Raw genomic sequence first — 17,718 nt, forward strand, 5'->3', positions numbered from 1 at the left:
AAGAAAAATTGAGATTCAAAATTCTTCTCCCAGTTCATCGAAGATCCTTTCAATTTTGATTCAAAATTATCAAAACTTTTGAGAAGATACATCATGAATGTCGTAATTAGTTTGTACTTGGAGGTGAAGAAACATGAGCTAGAATTTTCAATGTATCTACAATACATTGATACAACACACAAAAAGGCTGGAGATATGTTGTGTAGTCAATTTTTCTATTTGTGATCTCGAGATGGATATATTAGTCATGATACATGTCACCCCGAGGCTACCCCTTTGACGTAAACCTAGGATCAAGAGTGACCTTATGCTAACCTTAAGTTGGCATATCATAAGCATACTAAAACAACTGAACAAAAGATACTATGCAGAAGCTAAATCAATTGATAAATAAAAGATGGGGAATACCCAATACTGATCTGAATATATAAAAACTACTAAGAGTTTAATGATACTTAACATTCACTCAAGACTAAATTTGAATCTACTACTATGTCTGAAAAAACCTCTAACGGACTAAAGTTGTTGGGATATGTCCCCAGCTAACCCTAGCAAAACTGAAACTGAAATAAAAGACTAAAATGGAAAACATGTCTATTGTCCTCGAAGTATGAGGGCTCACCACTGATGTTGCTGAGCATGGATCGAGAACTAATCTACGCGTGATCTGAATGCTGAAAACCTAAACCTACATCATGAAATGATGTAGCGTAGAGTATGCGTCAGTACTTGGAATGTACTGAGCATGCATGATATAAAATATAACTGAACAAATATGTAAGCTCAACAAAGCATAACTGAGCAATGACATAATCTGAACATAATGTAAATACTGAAATATAGTGAAATGAATTGAACTGAATGCAATGACCAAGTACTGATTATTAATATGACATGCTGAGATTGGATACTGAAATATAACTAAATACATGGTCATATGCAGTATAGTCTGATTGTGGGAGCTAATATTAACCGACATAAAACCATATGATCTAAACGTGGAGTCCGATGTATACTCCCCATCGAGATGACCAAATATACCTTGCCAGGGGTATAAAGGCATGATTGGTGTGATCACTTAATCTGATGCCCACTAAGGGAACTTATACTCTTACGGGGGCACATAGTTCTGGGACTACACGAGTATGCTGAACCCTAGTCCAACTAGGTGTTAAGTCTACTCCCAATTGAATATGTAAATGACACATTATGACTAAAATGCTGAATCGCTCAAAATATTGACATGCAAAATCTGTTAATGTAATAATTATATACTGATAATGTGACATTCGAAAACTAAAGCATGATTATCTATTTTACTGACCTAGAAAGTGCATTTCATGAACTAAAAGAAACTACACAACTAGGGTTTTGAGTTTCATACAAGGAATTTAACAATGATCCAAAAAAAATGATAATTCGATTAGGTACACTATAACAGCTAAATAACAACAAATATCTAAAGTTTCTAGAAACCCTAGGTCTAAACAAGATATAGGGAATAAAGAGTCTGACTGAATTCTAGGGACCTAGTGGACAAAAGGAATCCACTAGTGAAATCCAACATACCAAGTGATGAAATCTACGAAAAAATCTTTCGATTTCGGGGCTTAAACTTGAAGGAAACCTGCTGGTTGTTCTTGGGAAAGCTGGTGGCTCTTGCTTCTCTTTTTTCTCTAATTTTGATGAATTTTGGGGAATAAAGTTTCTGGGTATGTCTGACTAAGTTATTAGGCTTAAACTGAGTAAAACGACATAGTTTAGGCATTAAACGACATATTTTAAGGGGCCCAATGGATAGGAAAAAGACCTAAATGACCTTAACTTAAAAGTTGACGAAGGTCATCCACAGAGGGACCTACGGACCGTCGGTTGACCTACCAACCGTCGGTAGGGGTCGTCAGTCAAGCTTTGCCTGATAGGGCTTCACTAAAACGAGCATAACATTTTACTCCAAGATGGGATTTTAGCAAACTTAGTCGTGTTGGAAAGAGGATTCAATTATCTTTTATTTGATAGTTCATGAGCCACCTTATTCATTATGTGCTAAATGATATGATAGTTTGAAGTTGACCTAATAGCCAATTCCCTCCAATTGGTTGCTGACCCTCACCTACAGTCAGACCTACTATCCACAGGTCCAGCCACAGATCATCCTGGTCGACCGTGGGTGGTGTCAGAGACCATAATTATTTGGTGCCCAACGACGGACCCAACCTACGGACTGTGTGTCAGACCACAGACCGTTAGGGGCTTCTGTGGTTCTTGCACCAGGTCTTGAAAGTTATATTTTTTTCTATTTTCTGAAATATGAGGTGTTACAATATCTCCCCCTTGGAAACATTCGTCCTCGAATGGAGTATAAACAAGTTGAGTATGAAGGGAAGGAGCTTCAATCCCTACCACTAAGTACTAGAAACAGATATCTAACTGAACCGAGTTCCAAAAACATGCAAATATGCTGAAACGCAAGAACAACTGAAGGAAAAAGATACGAAGACTGAATTTACGTAAGAGTAAACAGAGAGACTGGAGAGGAACTATTACCTGAAGGTAAAATAGAATCGAAAGGAAAGATATGCGGATACTTGGCCTTCATGGCTGCTTTTGCTTCCCAAGTAACTCCCTCTACAGACTGACACCTCCACAAAACCTTCACTGAAGTGACTTCTTTATTTCTCAACCTTCGAACCTGATGATCAAGAATTTCAATTGGCACCTCCTCATAAGTGAGACTATCCTTCACAACCACACTTTCTAATGGTATTATCGATCCGAGATCACCCACACACTTCTTTAACAAGGAAATGTGAAAGACTGGATAAACCGCTGCTAGTTCAGCTGGCAACTCTAACTCGTAAGCCACATTTCCAACCCTTATCAAGATTCTGTAAGGACCTACATATCTAGGACTAAGCTTCCCTTTCTTTCCAAATCTCATCACCTTCTTCATAGGTGTCACTTTCAGGAAAACCCAATCATCGATTTCGAACTCTAAGTCCCTTCTTCTTACATGTGCATAAGACTTCTGACTACTTTGAGCTATCTTAAGTCTATTTCTGATGAGCTGAACTTTTGCTATAGCTTCATGAACCGAATCTGGCTCAATCAGGGTTGCTTCACCTACTTCAAACCAACCAATTGAAAATCTGCAGCTATGCCCATATAATGCCTCATAAGGGGCCATTTGAATATTGGAATGGTAGCTATTATTGTAGGCGAACTCCATGAGAGGTAGGTGATCATCCCAACTACCTTTGTAATCTATCACGCATGATCTCAACATGTCATCTATGTTCTAAATGGTACATTCTGCCTGGCCATCTTTCTGTGGATAAAATGTTGTACTGAGATTTACCGGAGTATCACGACCATTCTGAAATGATTTCCAGAAATGTGAGGTAAACTGAGGACCTCTATCTGAGATGATAGACAAAGGGAACCCCATGAAACTTGACTATCTCATGGATGTAGAGTTTGGCGTAGTCCTTTACTGAATTTGTAGTCTTGACAGCCAAGAAGTGAGCAGGCTTAGTAACTCTGTCTACTATCACCCAAATGGAGTCATGCTGTCTGGTAGTACGAGGTAAACCCGTAATAAAGTCTATGTTTGTCACTTCCCACTTCCATGTAGGAATGTTAATCTCTTGAGTCATACCTCCTGGTTTCGATGTTCTACCTTAACTTGTTGACAATTAGGGCACTTAGCCACAAAATCTGCTATATCACTTTTCATACCATTCCACCAAAAGACTTCCCGCAGATCATGGTACATCTTAGTGGCACCTGGATGGACAGAATACCTGGAGTTATGGGATTCTGTAAGGATCTGCTGCCTCAACTCATCCACCTTAGGAACAGATAAGCGACCCTGGTAACGAAGCACACCATCTCCCCCTTGAGAGAAAACCTCCATTTTCTGCTGATGAACTGCACCTTTCAACTGAATCAATATGGGATCACTATCTTGTTTTCCCTTAACCTCCACTACCAATGAATATTCTGATCTATTTTGAACTATCACACCACCATCTGACGTGTCTGTAAGACCAACTACTAAGCTAGCAAGCCGGTGAACATCTTTTTATAATTCTTTCTTATCTTCCTCAACATGTGTTATACTACCTATACACAGTCTGCTGAGAGCATCAACTACTATGTTGGCCTTACCAGGATGGTAAAGCACATTCATGTCATAGTCCTTGAGGAATTCAAGCCATCTCATCTGGCAAAAATTCAACTCCTTCTGGGTGAACACATACTGAAGGTTGTTATGATCTGTGAACACATCAGCATGAACACCATACAAGTAGTGTCTCAAAATCTTTAAAGCAAATACTATTGCTTCAAGCTCGAGGGCATGAATCAGATAGTTCTTCTCATGCACCTTAAGTTGTCTAGAAGCATAAGCTATAACCTTAACTCGCTGCATCAACACACAACCTAGGCCGTTCGTAGATGCATCACAATAGATCACATAACCGTCTGAACTATTTGGTAGAGTCAAAACAGGAGTTGTAGGCAACCTAGTTTCCAGTTATGAGAAGCTCTTCTCATACTCATCTGACCACTGAAACTTAACCTTTTCTGAGTCAACTAGGTAATAGGGAAGCTATGGATGAAAATCCTTCGATGAATATCTTGTAATAACCAGCCAAACCTAAGAAACTTTTGATGTCTGTTGGAGATGTGGGTCTGGGCCACTGTGTCACTACCTCTATTTTCTTAGAATCCACTTGGATCCCTTCGCTAGATACCACATGACCAAGGAAATCATCTGATTATTACCAGAATTCACATTTGCTAAACTTAGAAAATAAATGGCGATCTTTTATGTTTTCAGAACAACTCTCAGATGAGTAGCATGCTCCTCCTCATTCCTAGAGTAAATGAGGATATCATCAATAAAGACGATAACAAACAAGTCCAAATACTGCTTGAACACATTGTTCATTCAGTCCATGAAAGCTGCAGGAGTATTGGTTAGTCCAAATAACATAACTACAAATTCATAATGACCATACCTAGTCCTGAAGGTTGTTTTCGAGATGTCAATATCTCTGACTCTAAGCTGATGATAATCAGATCTGAGGTCTATCTTCAAAAAATGACTAGCACCCTGAAGATGGTCGAACAAGTTATCAATCCTAGGTATAGGGTACGTATTCTTGATTATGACTTTATTCAACCGCTGACAGTCAATGCACATATTGATAGAACCATATTTCCTTTTCACGAACAATACTGGTGCACCCCATGGAGAGATACTCGCTCTGATGAAGTCCTTATATAGAAGGTCTTTCAACCGTTCTTTCAATTCTTTAAGCTCAGCTGGAGCCATTCTGTAAGAAGGAATCGAAATGGGTCGGAAGTCTGGAAGGAGATCTATTCATAAATTGATTTCCCTTTCAGGAGGAACTCTGAGAAGATCTTTTGAAAACTCATTTACTACTGGATTGACTCAAGTGTTGGGGTTTCGGAGTTTGAATCCTTAACCCGAACAAGATGATAGATATACCCCTTGGAAATCATCTTTCCGGCCTTAAGGTAAGAGACAAATCGACCTACAGGCACTGAGTTACTACCCTCACATTCTAAGACTAGCTCGTTTGGAAACTGAAACCGAACAATCCTAGTTCTACAATAGACAGAGGCATCACATGAATGTAACCAATCCATTCTTAGAATGATATCGAAATCTACCATTTCTATATCTACAAGATCTACTGAGGTGATTTTCTGAGATACTGTGACAGGACAATTTTTGTATACCCATTTAGCAATAACTAGTTACCAACTGGAGTAGAGATAGAGAAGGATTCTAAAAGAGTTTCTAGACTAACATCGAAGTTTACCACTATATAAGGAGTTACAAAAGACAAAGTAGCCCCTAGATCTAACAACGTATAAACATCTAAATGAAAGACTCATAATGTACCCGTGACCACGTCAAGAAAATATAGCTGGTCCTAGCGAGTCTGGATAAATACAACCTGTTTTGACGCTGATCGCCACTTGTACCAGATGAAGCACCCTGTTGAGTTGGGCGACCTATTGGGGCTGCTAGAGCGGTAAATTGATGTCACAGGCCTATTTTCTAAGGTCTCATGGGAGAGAAAAGGAGGGCTTGCACAGCTCCTCAGAAGTTGAATTCGAACACAAATAAGCACAGAAATGCAGCAGCAATATAGTCTAAAAACAGTCCACACAAACAGCCAACAAGAAAGCAAATAAGAGAGCAAGTTTTTGGGAGGCAAGTGCCAATTTTCTTTGTATTTCTCTAAGTGTTCGTCTACACAAGTGAACTACTTTATAATAGCTTATACAAGCTGTAAAAATGAGGCTAAAAACGTGATGGGAAAATTCCCAAAAGAAACAACTAAAAAGTGACCCTTTACAAAGTCAAAGAGTAGGTGGGAGAAGGTGGAATGTGTCTCTATAGCAAATCAGCTTTCTCCCCTCTACTGGGCCCCGTCTTGGCTGAAAGTAAAGGCTATTAAATACTCATCAAGGGTCTTCAAGTTATCTCTTAAAGCTGGAATATAATTGGCATGTCGTTTAAGACCCGTTGAACCGCAATACGAATCTGCCCCACTTCCGAAACCACTGAAATTTAATGTAGCTCCTTGCGGGGTGGTACACGCTCCCTCACCTGATTTGGCGATGACCCCGGTGACACACAATTGCAAGTAAGTATGGACTTTGTCGTGGAACTGCCACAAGTCCTCGTACTTCTCCAATGTTTCCTTCTCCGGTGCGGTTCGTTTCCAATGGCCAAGGAATTGCGAGCTCGAATTGTTCCAACCCTTTGCGCGAACAAATTGATGATCAATAATTGCCTCGATTTGTTTGTCCACGGCTGGTGGAGTAATGGATATTTGAGCTCTAGACTGCCCCCGCTCCTTGTCTTAAATACGGTTTTAATTGGCTGGCGTGAAAGACCGGATGTCTCTTCAAGTGATGGGGTATGTCAACCCGATACGAGATTCTGCCTGCCTTAGCAATAATCTCGAAAGGACCCTCATAGCGACGAATCAGACTTTGACTCACCTCTCACAACAACTTGAATTGTCTAGGATTGTGTTTTACCATAACTCGATCCCCAATACGATAGTCGACTGGTCGCCGCTTTCGATCAGAAAATTTCTTCATTTTCCGGGTTGTTTTATCAAGATAAGACCATGCAAGATCTACTTGTTCCTCCGAGGCTTTCTCCATGTGATAAGCACACAGACTCTTGAAACCTGCATCGTCAGGCAAGGATTGGGGTGTATTGGGCTGCTGCCCGGTAGCTAATTCAAATGGACTCTTTCTCGTCGCCTCACTCCGTTGCAAATTATATGAAAATTGGGCAGTGTCCAGCAACATTGTCCAATCCTTTTGATTGGCACTAACATAGTGCCGCAAATAGCACTCCAAGAGTGCATTGATCCGCTTCATTTACTCATTCGTTTGAGGATGGAAGTTGGTCGAGAAGTGCAGTTCCCAACCAAGCAAGTTGAATAACTCTCTCCAAAATGCACCAATGAATCGAGTATCTCGATCACTAATAATGTGCTTGGGTATACCCAATACTTTACGACATCTCTCAAAAATATACGGGCTGCCTCTTTGGCTTTGCAGCTGGTCGTCGTGGCAGTAAAGGTCGCATATTTTGAGAAGCGATCAACAACAACCATAATAGTCCCGAACCCCTCTGAATTCGGCAAACATGTGATAAAATCCATAGTGACGATGTCCCATGGTTTTCCAGCAATAGGCAGCGGCTCAAGCAGTCCACCCGGTGCCTTCGTTTGAACTTTTTATTGTTGACAAACGAGGGAAGTACGCACATAAACCTCAATGTCATCTCGCATCCGAGGCTACTAATAAGAGGAATCTACCAACGCCAATGTCCTTTTCTGCCACGGGTGACAAGCCTAGGTCGTATTGTGACCCTCTTTGATTAAAGTACACCGAAGATTAGCCCACTTCGGCACGTTCACCCGTCTGCTCGTAGTGTATAGCAATCCAGTCTCTTCCCAAACCTTCTTCGTCTTGCCTTGTTGGGCCAAAATGAAAAGTTGTTTTGCCACGGGATCATGCTGCATACCTTCCTTAATATCATCAATAACACTGCTGCAAGTTGAACTAATAATCGTAGCAAGGGCAGCCTTGAGACTAAGCGCGTCGGCTACAACATTAGCCTTCCCCGACTTGTACTCAAACGTGAAATCAAATTCAGCCAAGAAGTTTTGCCAGTAGGCTTGCTTGGCAGTCAACTTATTTTGGGACTGAAAATAAGTTGTCGTGATGTTGTCCGTCTTAAGAACAAAGTGAGCACCCAATACATAATGACGCCAAGTCCTTAGACAATAGACTACAGCCGTCATCTCCCTCTCATGGGTAGAATAGCGTCGCTCCGCATCATTCAATTTTTTGCTCTTAAACGCTATCGGGTGGCCCTCTTGCATAAGGATGCCACGAATAGCAAAATTAGATGCGTCGGTATGAATTTCAAAAGCCTTAGTGAAATCGGGCATCGCCAAAACTGGCTCATCGGCAATGGCTGCCTTAAGCTTTTCAAAGGCATTTTGACACAAATCAGTCCACTCCCACTCGCGACTCTTTTTCAGCAAGTCGGTGAGTGGAGTGGCAATGGCCGAATAGCCAAATATGAAACGCCGATAATAATTGGTGAGGCCAAGGAAGGACCGCAATTCTGGTACCTTTGTTGGAGCCTCCCAATCCCGAATCGCCTCCACCTTATCGTTGTCCATCCTTATTTCACCATGGCTAATAGTGTGCCCAAGGAACTAGACAGTGGGTTGTGTGAAGCTACATTTTTCCCTCTTCACGCACAAATCATTATCACGCAAGACTTTGAACACTTTGCACAAGTGCTCAACATGCTCCTCCATGATGTTGTTATAAACGACAATGTCGTCCAAATAAATAACTACAAACTGATCCAAAAAGGGATGAAACAACTTGTTCATCAACGTACAAAATGTAGCTGGAGCGTTTGTCAAGCCGAAGGGCATGACTAGCCACTCAAAAGCACCATAACGAGTGACGCAAGTATTCTTTGGCTCATCACCTTTGGCAATTCGAACATGGTAATAATCCTTCCTCAAGTCCATTTTTGTGAATACTTTGGGCTTCCCCAAATGATCAAATAAATCAGCGTTCAAAGGAATATGATATTTGTTCTTCACTGTGACCTTGTTGAGGGCCTGGTAATCAATACACAAACGCAGTGTCTCTTCCTTCTTCTTTTGGAACAAAACAGGCGCACTAAATGGCGCCTTAGATGGCCTAATATATCCAGCATAAAGCAAATCCTTGAGTTGCTTTCTAAGTTCCTCCAATTTCGGGGGCACCATACGATAAGGCGTCATGGCAGGAGGCTTTACCCCAAGAACCAATTCAATTTGGTTATCAACTTCCCTTCGTGGTGGCAACCGTTGGGGAAGTTCTTTCGGCATCACGTCGTTATTATCAAAAAGGACTTGCTCAATACAAGGAGGCAAAGCTACTGCCTCAATTGAGTCTCCGACCCCTCCGACAAGGGCAGTAAGAAAGGTTGGTTCCCCTCTCTTAAAGCCCTTAACAATCTGCATGGCGGACAAGTGCATCCCGTTTTGTGGTACCCGAATAAGAGGTACCACCCAAGAACCTCCGGCATTGCTGATGTGAAGTTGGTTGAGGCGTGGTGAAATAAACGCGTTAACCTCATACCAAAAGTCCAGCTCCAAAATAATGTCAAACATATTCATGGGCGCGATTGTGAAGTCTGTCAACCCCTTCCATCCTCTTAAATCAATGGACACTTTGGGAGCGAAGCCATGGACATTAGTGGGGAGGGCATTGATTGTTTTCAACATCGTATCGCTAGCAACATAATTCAAACAAAAGTCCTTGGCCCTTTCCTTCGTTACAAAGTTATGTGTCGCACCGGTGTCCACCATAATTCGAACGTCTTTGCCATTTAGCTTGGCATTGACGAACAATGATTCACGCGGCGTTACACTAGCCGGCTGGGTAGCCAACGCAGCAAGCGTCATGTGATTAAACAATGCCATATGATTAAACATACAATTAACAACATTCTTTCTCTTGTCCGCCGCACCAGCCTATCCACCTTGCTCCCCGGCTAGTCCTCTGTTTTGTGTGGCAGCCTTCTCTTGCTGCTTTTGAGCAGCAACCATAACATTTAACTTACTCAATGACGGGCAATAACGGGTGGCGTGAGTAGTCTCACCACAAATGTTACAGCCCTCATGATGTGGAATGCCTTTCTTACGATCATCATAATTTTTTGTGGAAATTAGAAGGCTGATTACGATTGTTACCTCTCGCGTCGCTGCCTCGGTTGGGAACAGACTTGCCTTTGTTCCGGTTGCTATCTACCTTGGGAGGAACATTTTTTCTCCGATTGTCCCTCCCCTTCGCTGTATTTGCCTGAAAAATCAGTAAGCGATTCAACCACTACGATCGCTTCATCAACGTCAAGGACTTACTGCCTTTGAAGTTCTTGTTTGGCTCAATTTTGGAGACCATCCAAGAAGTAAAACAACAAGTCATCGCTGGTCAAACTTGAAATTTGAAGAGTGAGTTTGGTGAACTCTTTCACATAGTCCCTAATAGAGGATGTTTGCTTTAATTCTCTGAACCTCCGACGAGCCTCATGTACTACATTTTGAGGATAAAATTGTCGCTTTAGCTCCTCTTTGAACTACCCCCAATCATAGATGGTGCAAACACCTCTCTCCATGTCCGTCTTTTTCCTCCGCCACCACAACATAGCGGTGTCAATCAAATACATAACCGCTGTCCGGATCTTGGCAGCCTTACTAGTCCTGTTCACATGCTCGAAATAAGCATCTATTTGCCACAAGAAATTCTCAACATCTTGGGCATTTCTTTCACCACGAAACTCCTTTGGTTTAGGAGCTTCAATACGTGTCTCACGAACTGTAACGGGACCAGCAACTCCCGCGCCAGCAGTCTCTTTAACTTGCATTTTCAAAGTCTCAAACTCTCTATGAAGAGAGGAGAGAGCTTCGGTGAGCTTGAGTTCAAGGTTGGTCAGCCTTTCCTTGTTCACCTCCTCAAGCTCAACAAGGTTGCTCTTCACCTCATCAAGGCCCTCAAGAGCTACCGTTTCAAGAGAATTAAAGTTTTTCTCAAAAACTACAAGTCGCCTATTCAAAGCTGACAAACCAGCCTCGACTCCGATAATCTTCTCATCGAGTTGGCTACTGTCTGAAACTTCTCCTTCTTCCCCAAGGCTTCTGCCACAAACATGAGGGTTAGAAGAAGATTCTCTTACCCTACTTTTATCTTTTTTGGCAGTGTCTCTCCGAACTTCCTGCTCCCTCTCCTGACCACCATCTTCGTTGTGTTGAGACTTCGACTTCATGCTCAAACCGATGCTCTGATACCACTTGTGACGGGCCTATTTTCTAAGGTCTCGTGGGACAGCAAAAGAGGGTTTGCACAACTCCTTATATGCTCAATCCTAACACAAATAAGCACAAAAGTGCAGCAGCAATATAATCTAAAAACAGTCCACACAAACACCCAACAAGAAAGCAAATAAGAGAGCATGTTTTGGGAGGCAAGTGTCAATTTTCTTTGTATTTCTCTAAGTGTTCGTCTACACAAGTGAACTACTTTATAATAGCTTATACAAGCTATAAAAATAAGGCTAAAAACGTGATGGGAAAATTCCCAAAAGAAAAGGCTAAAAAGTGACTCTTTACAAAGTCAAAGAGTAGGTGGGAGAAGGTGGAAGGTGTCTCTATCACAAGTCAGCCTTGTCCCCTCTGATGGGCCCCATCTTGGCTGAAAGTAAAGGCTATTAAATGCTCATAAAGGGTATTCAAGTTATCTCCCAAAGCTGGAATATAATTGTCACGTCGTTTGAGATCCATTGAACCACAATACGAATCTGCCCCGCTCCTAGAACCGCTGAAATTTAATGTAGCTCCTTGTGGGGAGATACACTCAGCCCTATTGTTGTTACCTCATTGCCTATGCCTGGCAGAAGGGAAATCTTTCAACCTATGGCCAGACTGACCACACCCTAATCACTTTTGCTTGCCTGCAAGACACTCGCCCAAATGGTTCTTACCACACTTTGGACATGTCGGGAAAGTCCTGTTATCTGAAGCCCTCCCCTTATACTTAGAGTCTGATTCCCTACCTTTCTGATCCTGTTGAAACCTGGGATGGAGCACTAGCTGATGATGGTGCTAGGGCTTTAGACCTCTGCTGAAACTATGAGCGATTACCATCGCCTGACTTTTGCTTTGAGTACTCATAATTTCTTGTTTTGGCCTTTTTGTAGTCCTTAGCCATTTCTCTTAGGTTATCTCCCTCAACGTGCTAAGCATGAGTCATGAGCCTAGAGATATTCATATCCTCTAACAGCATAACATTTCTGCACTCTATCTTCATTAAGTCGGATATCCCAAATAGAAACTTACTCATTTGTGCCCTGGGATCGGCAACCATGTGTGGAGCATACCTGGAGAGCTGGGTGAACTGAAGTTCGTACTCCTAGACTGACATGGTACCTTGCCTCAAATTCATGAACTCCTGAGCTTTAGCCTCCCTCAACTCTCTCGGGAAGAACCTGTCCAGAAAGGCTCCAGTAAAACACTCCCAAGTCACAGGAGTTATATCCACACCTTTTCTTTCCACCAAGTGAACCAAATGTGAGCCACATCTTTAAGCTGGTAGGATGCTAACTCTAACCTATCATTACCAGTCACTTGCATCACTCAAAAGATTTTCTTAACCTCATCAATGAAGTTTTATGGGTCCTCACCAACCTGCGGCCCTAGTAACTTAGGCAGATTCATACGAACAAAGTTTAGAACTCTAAGTGTTGTTGATCCTCCATTAGTATTAGTAGGAATTGGGCCCTGCTGATTGTTTTGGTTGGCCACACTCTGAGGCGAAAGCTGGATCGCATTCCAAAATTTTACATTCATAACTTCATGGTTTGGGATTGGAGGAACTATGTTAGCGTTGTGGGCATTAGCATTTCTTGGGTATGCTCTATGAGGAGGCATGATCTGAAACATATGATCTGAATGCTGAGGACCTGAACCTACATCATGAAAGGATATAGAGCAACGTATGCGTCAGTACTTGGACTGTACTGAACATGATATATAATATAACTGAACAAATATGTAAGCTGAACAAAGCATAATTGAGTAATGACACAATCTGAACATAATGTAAATACTGAAATATACTAAGCTGAATGCAATGACCAAATACTGATTATTAACATGACATGCTGAGACTGAATACTAAAATATAACCGAAAACTTGGTCAAATGCACTAGAGTTTGACTGTGGGAGCTACTATTAACCGACATAAAACCATGTGACCTAAATGTGGAGTCCGATGTATATGCCCCATCGAGAAGACCCAATATACTTAGCCAGTGGTATAAAGACATGACTGGCATGATCACTAAATATGATGCCCACTAAGGGGACTTATACTATACCGGTACGTTGAACCCTAGTCCAACTCGATGTTAAGTCAACTCCAAACTAAATATGTATATGACACATTATGACTGAAATACTGAAATGTTGAATATCTCAAAATACTGACATGCAAAATTGGAGAATGTAACAATTATATACTGATAATCTGACATTCGTAAAATAAAGCATAATTAACTATTTTACTGACCTAGAAAGTGCATTTCATAAACTAAAAGAAACTATACAACTAGGGTTCTGAGTTTCATACAAGGAATTTAACAACCATTCCAAGAAAACATGATAATTCAATTAGGAACACTATAACAACTAAATCACAACCAATATCTAAAGTTTCTAGAAACCCTAGGTCTAAACAAGATATAGGGAATCAAGAGACTGACTGAATTCTAGGGACCTAGTGGATGAAAAGAATTCACTAATGAAATCCCACATACCTGGCAACGAAATCTATGGAAAAATTCTTCGAATTCGGGGCTGGAACTTGAAGGAAACATGATGGTTGTTCTTGAGAAAGCTGGCTCCTCATGCTTCTCTTTTTACTCTAAATTTGATGAATTTGTGAGAATAAAGATTCTAGGTATGTCTGACTAAGTTATTAGATTTAAACTGAATAAAATGACGTAATTTAGACATTAAACGACATAGTTTAAGGGTCCCAATGCATATGAAAAAGACCTAAATGACCCTAAATTAAAAGCTGACGAAGGTCATCCACGGAGGGACCTACGGACCGTCGGTTGACCTACCAACCGTTGGTAGGGGTTGTTGGTCAAGCCCTGCTCGACATGGCTTCACTAAAATGAGCACAACTTTTTACTCCGGGATGAGATTTTAGAAAACTTAGTGGTGATAGAAAGAAGATTCAATTATCTTTCATTTAATAGGTCATGGACCACCTAATTCATTATGTACTAAAAGATATGACCATTTGAAGTTGACCCAACAACCAATTTCCTCCAATTGGCTGATGACCCGTACCTACGGTCCTTAGGTCCAACCACTGACCATCCTGGTCAACTGTGGGTGGGGTCAGAGACCATAAATATTTGGTGCCCAACGACGGACCCCAGCTACGAACCGTGTGTCAGACCACGGACCGTCGATGGCTTCCGTGGTTCTTGCACCAGGTCTGAAAAGCTGCATTTTTTTCTATTTTCTCAAATCTGAGGTGTTACATTAAATTGCTTTTTTTAAAAATATTGTTAAGTACTGTAGTTCTACATGATATATTAAAGTAGTAAAGGTTACCCATAAGGTGTTTGATTTTAAAACGATACATTACCGTGTGGTAGTTATTATGTATCAGATACATGTAGTGTTAATTTGTATAAATGTATCATGACCAAAACAAATTTGATTTTTTTTTTAGATGAATATATTACTCATGATACATTATCATTCTTAAAATATTTGTAAATTGCTAAGTATTGCAATCCTACAAATACATTAGAGAAGTAAAGACTTCTTGTAAAGTGTGTTGTTTTATATAGAAACATTACTGTGTGATAGATACTAAGTATCAAATACATTCCATCTTAGTTTGTATGTATGTCTCGTTGCAAAAGAATGAGTATTTAGTAGTAATTTGTATAAATGTATCATGGCCATTAATATGTATCAAATACGTGTGAATGAAAAATTACATATCTTGTACGAAGAAAATCAAATTTAAAACCACTTGATGGGATGGAAAATTATTAAAGATACATTATAACTCTTGATATATGGCAAATGATACATTATGCAATACTTACGTATAAAGTACGTTTGAATTGAACATGAAACTCACTAGTAGAAGTATCAGCAACATTAAGTTATGTATCAGTATAATAAATATAAATATGATACATTGAATAAAAATTACTAGTCGAATTATCAGCAACATTATGTTATGTATCAATATAATAAACATAAACATGATACATTTTGCATAAAACTCACTAGTCGAAGTATCAACAACAATAAGTTATATATAAGTATAATCAATATAAACATGATATATTGCATAAAACATAGTATGTAAAAGATATAGTATATACCGTATGGGATAAAAGATATATTATACAATAAGTTATAATATTCTTTTCCTTATTTTCTTATATCTTCTTCCTAGATTAGAAAATATTAGCTTTATTTTTAATTCGTCATAATTTTCATATGTTTTTTCATCTATTGCGTATTCTTCTTTATTCATTTATAATTTATGTTGTAGTTTATATTCTAAGTTATTTATTTGTATTTCTAGATATAAAATAGTCTTTCTTTGTGCTACTATAGATTTGTGACAAATTCCTGCGAATATATTATTGTTAAGTCTATTTTGCCTATGTTCTAATTCTTGTCGTTTTTCTATAATTATTTCATTAAGTTTTTGTCTATATTCGTTATTCTTGTTATTCATTGTATTTTTAAATATTGAATATATTTATATTCTATTTTAGATATATTATCTATTAATTGATCTAATTTTTCATTATCAGTCTTTGTGATATTAAGTTGTTTATATTCCGGATATAATTTATTTAATTTTCTTCTTATTTTTCTTAATTTTCTACTCATATGTTTCTTACCGTGTTTCTTATTATCCATAGCTCTGATACCATTTTTCGTAGCGGAACTAGTAGTTAGTGAATTCATGAAAGTGATAATGTGGTAGATGGTAGTGTGGAAGGTGAGTAACTTATTTTTAAGATTTTATTATAATATCTTTTTACTAAGTGTCTTAATCTTGATATCTCTTTAATATTATTTTTTGGTAGTGCTAAATTCATAGTAATATGTAATAATATTTATTGTAATATTCTTCCGATATTTGTTTTAATCTGAATATTTCTTTAATATTATTTATGATATTCTCTAGATATAACATATCTTCGGTTCTTTGGTACATATATAAAGTTTTCTTCATTAATTGTTCTAATAGTTTTATATCTTCCATAGATTTTACCCAATATTGTAAATATCCGTAGTTCATTTTAATCTGAATTTATTTCTAAATCATACCATTCTATTCTTTCGAAGTCTAAATCATGTAGGTTTATTTCATACCATTGCTAATTTAATATATCTTCTGATTCGTAATCATTAAATATTTTTTACCATATTATTCTTCTGAATTCAATTATTTATATACCGTTAAGTATATATAAGATTAAAGTTTCATAGTCTTTTATCATTTCATCATGCACGTATGTAGTCATGTTCGTTGTTATGCGGGGTTTTTCAATTATTCCTTCCTATCATATTCATAATTGATTATATTCATATTAGATTATTATGAACTAGATTATCTGTTTATCATATTTTCCTGTCACTACTAGCATCATACTTTAGCCGATACTTCTTTCTTATTAGCGCCTCAACTTTGTTTACTCCCCTAAACGGCTTTCCTCGCCTACTGATTTCAACATTAGGATGACATAGTATAGAAGTTTTCTCCCTGTTTCCAGTGTGCTAATAAACTAGAAATCATGATTCAAATAATTCTAATACATAATAACTAACATAAATTTATTCAATCATATATATGATATTCAGGAATATATGAAATTAGTTCCGCATATTTTTTGAACAATATACCTTTGCCTCTAGCTTAGCCATGCTATCTAAAATATCTGATTGGATTTCAGATTGTTGCTCCATTTATCTAAATACTAAATTTTTAGTTGAGAGAGTTTTTTGAAAGAAAGTTTTTTATATTAGGCATTGCCTGCCTTTCATATTAGATATGCGTTCCTTTATATAGAAATGAGACGACTACTACTTTACAATTCTCATCTTATCTTATACAGTAGTGCACAATAATGTGCACGTACTATACTACTTACTCTTATGACTTTTTTTTTTTTTTACACTGATAGCTTTCTTACAATCCCATACTTACTCTTTACACTTGTCTTACAATCCCATACCTACTACTTATGACACACCATACACTTGTCCACTTAATAAATTACACCCCCTACCATCCCTTACACATGCCCATCCTTATTATGACACACATTATTACTTAACATTATGACACACTACTATTCACACCATACTTTATTAACTATTTTACAAGATAAATAATTTTACTCTTATCTCATCTTTTTATTTTGTCCGCATCTCATCTTCATCATCTTATCTTCTTATCATCTACTTCCGTCTTTATCTCTTTATTCCAGCTGGACGTCTGGGATTATATTATCTTCTCCGTTA

Source organism: Solanum verrucosum, unplaced genomic scaffold, assembly GCF_900185275.1.
Source record: "Solanum verrucosum unplaced genomic scaffold, falcon-dt-bn FXZP01000290.1, whole genome shotgun sequence".
In the NCBI taxonomy this organism is placed as follows: Eukaryota; Viridiplantae; Streptophyta; class Magnoliopsida; order Solanales; family Solanaceae; genus Solanum; species Solanum verrucosum.